Source organism: Vulpes lagopus, chromosome 5 (genome assembly GCF_018345385.1).
Source record: "Vulpes lagopus strain Blue_001 chromosome 5, ASM1834538v1, whole genome shotgun sequence".
Classification (NCBI taxonomy): Eukaryota; Metazoa; Chordata; class Mammalia; order Carnivora; family Canidae; genus Vulpes; species Vulpes lagopus.
The window spans coordinates 22,295,685-22,305,702 of record NC_054828.1 but is presented as its reverse complement, the minus strand read 5'-3'; positions in this window follow the sequence as shown (position 1 = coordinate 22,305,702).

The following is a 10,018-nucleotide window of genomic DNA, read 5'->3' as shown; positions in this document are numbered from 1 at the left end:
CAGCCTTTTCCAGCCACAGGGCCATGTTTAGCAAGAAGAGAGGAGATCTGGCTGGTCCCAGGAGAGGCCTCCCTGGAAGAGAGGGGAAAGACTTTTCCAGAAGGAACTTGCTCTAACGCATGAAAGGTTCAGCCTCCAGCCTCTCGTTCAAAAAAGTTTTTAAAGCCTTTTTAAGGAAACAATTTAAACCCAGCTGCACTTATCGATCAGTGATTTGATTTTGCTTTGTTAGGAGGGATTTGTAATCTGCTTTTAAATGTTTTTTGTTCCTGGCCTTCATTGATAGCAAGTTCTGCCCGAGGCTACTCCTCAAAACTCTTCACCGGAGCTTTCAAGTCTATGTGAATAACTAGAATAATTTTAATCTGGACCTCCCCACTCCCTCCTCCCCCCACCTTTCCCTCTTATCCACAGAAGGAAACGTAAAGGAGCTAGAAGAATTTTTCAGCAAATCTTGCCAAACCTAAAACCTATAAGAAGGAACCGTTTGTCTTTAAGAAAACGGAGAGCAAGGAAGCAAATTCTATTTACGAAGTCAGAGAGAGTCAAGTAGATTTCATTTTCTCAAGTACATTCAGCCAGTCCCCAAAAAGGTATACGGCTCCTAAAGCCCTGCCCCTGCCCGGTGCCGGCTGCAATTAAAAAATAAATTCCAAAAGATATTTGGATCCTACCAGAACGTACTATCTTTGCAATAAATAGATTTTATGGAACTGTTTTATTTACAACTTTCAAAGGTTGTCATTGCGCCTTTAATGGCATTGTGAACTGTTAATTTTATGTCCCCTGCCCTACCATAGCATAGCGGTTGTTCTATTAGTATAGCACCAACCAAAGAACAGAAACTGTGATCCTAATTTAACTAATCGCTTCTGATATTTCCCGAGCTCATAGAAACCAAACACACTTATAAGATGTCTATTCTTTGTGTTAAGGTAGTGCGCACACGTGTTATTCTGTACGACGTGAGCATACGCCGACACATGTATGATCTTTACGAGTTTATTTAGCAAGAAACCAAATATGTGAGGAAAAGAGACTTTTCAAGTGGTGTCTTAATTGTCTTTCATGCATGTTCTACAGATCATTACTGAATGTTTACAGGTCCTGCATGGAATGACTTTACACCAAAGGAGAGGGTAACATATCTTCATTGTTTATAAAAATGACAGCTCCTAATGGACCATATTAGCTTTAACACAAACTATTAAATCCCCTTCATTAAATTTTTCTGTGTTCTGTTTCAGCATCTCGTTAGCTCTGGGAAGTAGGTGCAAACTCCGAAGGAAATGCAAGCACACATTGAGACGATTATAGATCATGGTTATTAGATAAGCCTCGGGAGGATGTTTTTCTTGGGCTGCTCTCAAGCATTTTGAAAGAGTTGTGTTCCAGGTTTGAGGTCCCATGTTTCTTCCTCTTAAACTATGAGCAGCTGTAGCACATGACCTACTTCTGTAGGGCCCTGTAATGATTTCCTTCCTTCGGAGGCTTCAGGAGTCCTCCTTCTGCCCTGTGAAAAAAGGGACAAATATTTTAATCCAAGCAAAATGCTGAAGCAGGTTTTGTTGGTTTCAGGGAAGAAACTCAATACAGCTCCAGCACTGAGTGTAGGCCTCAAATTGGAACCAGCTGGGCTGCAGCAGGGCTCGGAGACCTCTGGGGGAAGGCAAGGACAGCCTTGCCTAGGGCTGCGGCCCATACACCTGCAGAGATGGCCTACACCTCGGCAGGCGGCTGGACTCACCCGAGGATCGGAGCCTGTCACAGAGCACGGCAGCCGCCCTGCCGGCACTGGCGGTCCCCAATAGCAAGTACCGACGGGTGACAATTGCCCAGAAGACCTCTTTTAACGTAAATCTTCCTCATAACAACAATATAGCCTCATTATTCTTTTGGAACATAGTTGGCACAAATCAGACAGAAATACACATTTCCTTAACTATTTCTTTTTGGCAGTCAAGGGGAGAAAGTCTTCAGGAAACTCTAGGTATTTACAATATTTCTAGAGTTATCTTGAAAGCTCGGGGGAATAAAAGTGTCAAAAAAGCAATGTGTGTGTATTTTATATTCTCCATATTCTTTTTTGTGTTTGTTTTCATTTACAGTGTTGTTATTATGATTGGCCGGTTTTCCTTTTTTCCTTTCCAACTAAGTGAACTCACTTTTCGAGTGTGCTCTGATATCTAAACCTAGAAGACTTCGGGCAGCCCCTCGGAGATTATTTTAAATAAAGTATTTCTGAAACCATTGTATTGCAAACTCTCCATGGGTGAGGGATCAGAGTAACAGCCCATTTTCAAACCAAAAAGACTCAGATCTTTGTTTAGTCAAAGATCAGAAATCTGATTTCATTTTAAAACCAGCTCTTAATATATTTTTGGGCTGGGGAGGATGGGACATGAAGAACAGGTTGAAATTATACAAAGTCGTCTATTTAGTAAGTGTATCTTCCGAATATTGCTCAATGAGGAACGCGTTATTTTTCATCTGAGTTTTTAAATTACTTACTGGGGGCAGCCCCGGTGGCCCAGCGGTTTAGCACTGCCTTCAGCCCAGGGTGTGATCCTGGAGTCTGGGGATCAAGTCCCACGTCAGGCTCCCTGCATGGAGCCTGCTTCTCCTTCTGCCTGTGTCTCTGTCTCTCTCTCTCTTTCTCTCTGTCTCTCACGAATAAAATCTTTTAAACAAATAAATAATCTTTAAAAAATAAATAAATAAATAAATAACTTACCGGAGTCAGAAGCCTAATGATTACAGTGCGACCATTGTAGAATCCTAAATACCTGGACCAAACGTGAGAACGGGAATCAGAAAATAGCATTGGCACGGGGCAAGGGGGACAGGGTGACACAGTGGGAAAAGGTCAGCTTGGTGGGAAAGGTGGTGATTCAGGGAAATCTGGGGAAGATGGTTGAAATCTGGAGTTTAGTGAAATTCTCAGGAGTGTGAATTTTTCTGGCTCCTTCTAACCGGTCTTTTTAAATGAGCCACAGGACCACACTTTTTGCTTAGCGTTATTCAACTTACTGGCTGATGGAAATTATCCATGTGCATGAAGGTGGGAATTTTATGTATTTTTAAAAATAAGAATTGTCAGCCCAAATAAATATATGTGTGTGTATATGTGTGTGCGCACATATATTTATCACTAAAGGGAAACTAGAATTTAAAAAGAATATTAGCTAGCAAGCCTCCCGGACGGGCCCTCGTTTCCACCCAGGTCTCCTGCAGAAGGGGTGCGCGCGGTGAAAAGTGACAGCTTCCCCGCACACGGAGAGGGTGGGAAGGGTGTACCTTGCGGGGTCATGACCCAGCCCTGGTGTCACAGGCCAGCCGGCAGGACAGCAGGAGGCTCGTGTGTGTTGGGCTGGCTGGATTTCTGCCCTGTTCCAAACGCACAGGCCTGAATCTAAATTGTCAACCACATCTTTGTTCCCTTTCCCTGGAGGACGCCCCCCGCTCCCACCTCCGCGCCCCGCTGCACCCCCGCGCCCCTGCTCCAGCCGCCAAGCTGCTCAGCCACAGGGGAGACTTAATGGAGCAGCCTGAGCACACTTCCTCTCCAGCTTCCTGTGGAAAGCCAGGCGGCTGAGACCCGGAAAGCCAGAAGCCCCGTGGAAATCCAACAGGGGAGCCCGGCATGGGGGCCGCCGGCCCTTTCAGGCCTTACTTTGATACCTTTGATAGGGGCTTGGGTTTCCCTGGGAAACACTGGCACCGCCTGGCCCTTGGTGCGGGGACAGGACACCCAGGGCCAGCGCGACCCGGTGGGCCCAGCCTCTCCGAAGGGTTGCGATTTCTCAAAGTATGAATGCCTGGATTCAGGAAATGAGGAAATTCTACCTATCGTGGTCATTAGCAGTTTTCAGGACTCAGGGTGGTGTCATCAACTGAGCCCCCCCAAGGGAAGCCGTGAATCTAACAACCACGAGGCGACAAGACCAAGGTTCTGCAGGTTGTATCCAGAGAGCATCACCATCCTCGCCGGGGGCAGGCTGATACAAATAGAAGACACACACCCACATGCATTTGAGAGAAAAGCCCACCCTGTTCTCAAGAAGGGAGAACAGTAGGGAACCGGTGATCCCAGGTTGATTTATGAACTGGGGAAGTACTTCTAATTTTTAAAAAATTTAAAAAAAAATTTTTTTTTTTTTGGCCAAAATGGTCAGGAGGTGATGAAGACTGACTTCCCAGCCCTTCGCTGCCAAATCGTAACTGCCTGAAAACTTACAGAGATGCTTGATTAAAACTAGAATAAAAATCTCCAGTTGCCTTCAGCAAACCACAGCACCAGGGTGGGAAAAACAGTGCCAGGTTGCAGTTTAAGTATAGTTACTTGGCGCCTGCTGAAAGTACCGCTCCCTTCCTGTTTAATAATTAATTCAACTTTAAAGCCCCAAGGATCTGGACTCAGCACCAGCTTCACAAAGCAGTACAGAAACAAAATGCTTCCAGAGCTGGAGGGGGGACAGAGGAAGAAAGAATCTAACATTTCAAGAAACATCACCACATGGGGCCAGTGAAGGGGGTGGGGGGGCGGTTGGAGGTGGAAAGAACCAGGGTGGAGAAATTCGAAATAAAATAAATACGCACAAAAGCAAGGTTATTCACGGCCACTGGCACCAGGACTGCGAGCGGCACAGTGAGCCAGAAGTCATCCGTTCGGGGAGCAGGCTGGGTGCCCGCAGGCTAGTGAGGACCCAGAGGGTAATGGGCTCAGTCCCTGGAAAAGGAGAGACCCAGCCTCGCTCTTCATTAGTGGCCTCTGCTCATTAGTCAGAGCATCACCCTGGAAAAGGCAGCAAAGGTAGGCAGTCATTCCTGCCTGGGCCCCCCCACCCTCCACCTCCCGCCCCACCATTCTCCTACCAGGGGATGGCCAAGGAATGCCCTGATGAGGGGCAGCCACGGAGGGAAATGAGGACACACACACACACACACACGGAGGAAATGGTAGATCCCCCATGTATTAAAAATACGATGCAGACAAGCAGGCAAGTGCCCGGACAGCTATTCCCTTACAGAAGTTAACACCCAGTAAGTGCCAAAAAGGAGCCAGACCTCCAGGGGGTCCCCTGCATCGCGCCTTGGGGAGGGCGAGCATCACTTGCTTTCTCTAAGCTAGTGACTCCAGCACCGAAAGCAATACGTCGTGGACGCTCAAAACAGAAGCCACCGACATTCCCGGAGCCCTTCTCTCCGCAGGGAGGAGGAGCGGTGCCCCGGTGCACGCAGGCCCACGCGCGATCCAGGCGCAGGCCGCGCGGCTCGTTCTCGTGCGCGTGGACCCGAAGCCTCCCAGGGCGCCACAGAGGGCTGGTGCGCGCCAGCGGTGAACAGATTAATTAAACGAAATGAAGACCCGGGTGGCCGAAGAAAAGAGGAAAGCTATTTAAACACCAAATTGTATTTACTTTTTGCTTATTATTATTGTAAGGAAGACATGGCACAGAACACTCACACATATCCTCTGAGACCATAGGAGGGTATTTTGAAGAAGACATTCGCGTAATTAAACGCTTGAGTTAAACAAATAATGACCTGAATATTTTCCCTAATCCTTAAAAAGGAAGGCTTTTAATATTCTACAATTGTCAAACTATAAGGGCTATCTTCAGATTTCCCTTTACACATAAGTTAGTTCTAAAATGTGCCAATTACACCTCCCTCGTGTCTGTTTCCTATCATCTCCTAGGAAAGCATTGCCTCGGAACTCTAGCGACTCTCTTTTGAAAATAAGCCTGGTATCCCTCTCAACTGACCCCTCAAAACTGTGCCAAACTCCAGGTTGAAGGGAGTTTCCAGTTATTAAACAATTTCAAAACCAGAAGGTCAATATGTGTTCTCTATTTTTGAATCAAGTGAAAGTCTCGCTGCTCTTTTTTAGTTTCTAATGTCCAGATTCAAGCTAAAGTCCCTGCTTCCTTGCGATGCTGGTGGCAGTTTGGGCCAGTGAGGAACATGACCTCGAGCAAGTCATTTAACCTTTCTGTGCCTCAGTTTCTTGACCTGTGAAGTGGGGATAAACATGGCTCTTGCTGTGAAAAGCAACCAGTGGCAAAATGCGCGTGGAGCGTGGCGCACGGAGCTTGGGGCACACAGAGCTCACTTTGAATTCAAGGGCAGTGAAGGGCATCCCTTCCTCGCCTGCCCCTGACCCTTTCCCTTTGCTAACCCTCCCTGGGGTTTGCACTTGAGTTTTGATTCCACTTGGTATGTTCTGAGTCCCTGTGTGCTCCCTGCGACTTTACAAAATAGGTGAGTTTTAAAGAGTGGGAGACTGAATTTCTATAAAGCCGATCATCTTTCCAGAACTTCTCATTGAAAGGAGCCTCTGTGGTGAGAACGATTCTCTGCCAGCTTATGTTTTTTTCTTTTTCTTTCTTTTTCTTTTTCTTTTTCTTTCTTTCTTCTTCTTCTTTTATTTATTTTTTTTAATAAACCAGGAATTTGTATGAGGCAGCGTGTTGTAGTGGAAAGAACACTAGGCTGAGCCAAGCTAGCCTCTGGGTTGGTCCAGCCACTAACAGCATAAATGCAGCAAGTTACTAACTCAAGTTCAAAGTGCATGTGGCAGTTTCCACACAGCTGAAGGAGTTCCCACACTTCTGAGGAGCACCTGGTGTTGGCTGTGCCGGGTGCACAGCCGAGGGCACGGGTACAACGGGGAACCCCATCTCCGGGGGCGGGGGTGGAGGGAGAGACACTTACCTGCTCCATCCGTCCAGACTGCTCTGAGTATAGCAGAGCCGTGAGTTAAATTGGATGAGCCAGAGGGTTTATGAGGCCCAGCCAGCCCCACAGTTGTCTAATTCCATGTGACTTAGGTATTCACTAGTGTTGTGGGCTGAGTCTCCCACCACCGAGCACACTCACACTCAGCGAGTTCTCAGCTGGTGTCACCAATTACTATTAAGACAGGAGCTGTGTTTAACCAAAGAGCATGTGATTAGTATTACAGAATTTGTATTACCAAGCTGAGATATTTTTGCCTCTGTGCTAGTTCCCTAGGGCTTCCAGAACAAAGTAGCCCAGATTGGGTGCCTTCAACAACAGAAATTTGTTTTCCTACAAACCTGGAGGTTGGAAGTTGGAGCTCAAGGTGTGGGTAGGGTTGGTCTCTTCTGAGGCCTCTCTCCTCGGCTTGTGGGTGGCCACCTTCTCCCTGTGTCTTCACGTGGTTTTCCCTCACACTGTGTGGGTCTGCATCCTAATCTCTTCATATGAAGACGCTAGTCATATGAGTGGATTAGGGCCTACCCATATGACCTCATTTGAACTTAATTCCCTCTTTAAAGACCCTATCTCCAAATACGGTAATAGTCTAAGACACTGGAGGTTAGAAATTCAACATACGGGATGGGTCAGCTCAGCACATATCAGCAACCATACCAATAAAAGCGTTGCTTATATGAAGTTTTTATAAATAACAGAGTGTTCAGATTTGTATACATGGAGTGACGAGTGAAAAAACAGGCAAACAGCCTCGGTTCAAACTCCTTCCCAATATGCTGTTCCGAAGATGAACCAGCATGGGCTCTCTGACTGCCTATAAAGAATAGGCTTCCACAGTCAGCAGACATACTACAATCAAGCAAAAATGAGGACTCTGATATCTCCAGGGGAATTGATAAAGGCAATACACTTGTTGTCTCGACCCATGATGCTCTGGTAACATAAACCAACAGGAATCTTCTAGAAATGGGTTCATCCAGGCCAAGAAGGAAGCTGACAAGCTGCCTTGCTCTTGGCCTGGCTTGACTCCTGTGTTTTTTTAGAAAGAACTTTGAAAAGTCACTCTGGTTTGTTGGTTGTTTTTTTTTTTTTATAGAAAACCCCAGCCTATCAATTTATGAAGAGACGGAATAAATGTTTTACACAGTCTCAAACTTTGTCTCTCTAATTTTGGGTGACTGGTGGGCCCTCAGCTTCCCATCGCGTTCTCCCCTGGGTATGACCCCTTAAACATCTCCTCCACCCGGGCCCTTTTGCACCATGGCTGTGTGACCCCTGTCATAGTGAAAGAGAAGAGGAGCTCATTATCTAACTAATTTCTCTTTTTAAATCTCTTTCCCTCAATAGGTTTAGATGTCTGGTCATGTGCCTTTTATCTGTTTAGACTCTCATTTTGGGATTTGCTAAATACATTGGTACAAGGAAGGTATTTGAGCAGCGTATAATTCCATGAGATATTGGTCACCACATTGCTTGAGCATGAAGCTTTCAAAGAAAATTAAAGTGGAAAAAAAAAAGATCTGGTATTGGTTATTAACTCCACCTCAGGGTGACTTCTCTTCAGGGGCAATTAAATAGCAGCTCTGGGCTGTTAAGTTTAGTGGCACCTCTTTCTTCAAGGACAACTTCGGTGCAGATCTGCTTCGATTGTACGTGCTCAAGCTGGGGCCGTCTCTGCAAAACCAGATTTTATTTGAAATCGTAGGTGTGACCACATGTCTGCGCTCTGACCTTTCTTCTTTAAGAAACAAGTTTTGCATTACCAGGTAAATGCCCTTTCGAGGGGATTTTCATGGAACACTGGTGACATCCTGTGGTCAGTTTGGTTTAAGGCAGCGACTATCTTGGGGAATAAAGAAGTAAATGTCCCACATAAATGCCACTTTGTTTTGCAAAACCAAAAGGAAAAGAAGAAAGACATTCATATTCTCGCTCAATTTATTTATTTATTTATTTATTTATTTATTTATTTATTTATTTATTTTGAGCAATGCAATTTTCCAGTGAATGTGGACAAAGCAGGTTCTGGCGATGAGTGTTTTGGTAAAGATAGAAATTTCATGGAAAGAATACAGCTTCATCAGGACGGAGGACCGACCAGTGCCGCGATGGCAGGTGTCCTTCTGCGACCCTACCTGGTTCTCACCATCTGCTATGCTAAGTCCTCGGTACCTTGGCTCGACTGCCAGTCTTTGCAGGAGACAGCCTTCTGCAAAAGAGCACACAGCGTGGCTTAAAGGGAAAACAGTGGGTGTGTTGGCATTTTACACCAGTGACAATAAATTGAAGCCATTTAGTTGTAAATGTGATATTACACTTGACGGTTTCTCCTGGCAAAGCACTGAGCGGCCCATATTGAAGAGAGGCAGAGCGATGGAGCTGGGGAGCAAACCCAGTCGCCAGAGTAGCCTACCAAAGGGGCTCGTAAAAGCATTTGTCAGTCGTTTAGAATCATAACTCAGCTCAACACTCAGGGTACCAGGAGCGACCGGCTTGGTTTAAGCTGTGGAGAGCAGGCAATGGAGTTTATGTTGTTCTTCTGTTTATTAAAAACGGATGGGAGCACTTGACAGAAAAATCAAACTTCTGGCCATGGCTCATTAGTCCCTGTTGTATCTGTCAGGGGTATGTGTGTGGCGTTCCAACCAGCCGCTAGGAGTAAAATCGCTGCTGAGCTTGGTACTCTCTCTAATTTTGAACAGAAAAAGAGATGCCAATCACGTCCAAGGGGAGAAAATGGGAGGTTATTTTTACTCCACCTACTTTGGTGGACATTAAGTATGAGTGAGCTGGCTTAAGAGAAAAAATGATTATAGTGGATAATTTTCTCACCAATATTTGTCACAGAGCTTTCTCCAGGAGAAGCAGGAATGTAAAGATGAATGCCAAATAAAGGCCAACATTATGGCTCTTTTATAAAAAGCACAGGTTGGGGTGAAAGATCCTCGGGGGAACTTTGCAGGCTCCTTCTATCTGCATATGGACATTGAAGTACAGTCTTCCATGAACTAATCTGCAGGCATCAGCCTCCCCACTGGACACGGAGGTGAGACTCTGGTCAATCCAGACCTGTTTACATCAACCCAAAAGAAAGAACCAGCAGCAGTCCAGTCCTTCTCTTGAGAACAACGTTCATTTATAAGAAAATATATGTCTCATGGCCTTCACTCTGTGTCCGATGCACCCGGAGACTCAGAAAGACCACAGGAGCAGGAGAAATGTTGCTTTTCCTGCTGATCTGGGGTTCAGGCTCTGAATCTCTCAAAGCCTCAGATCC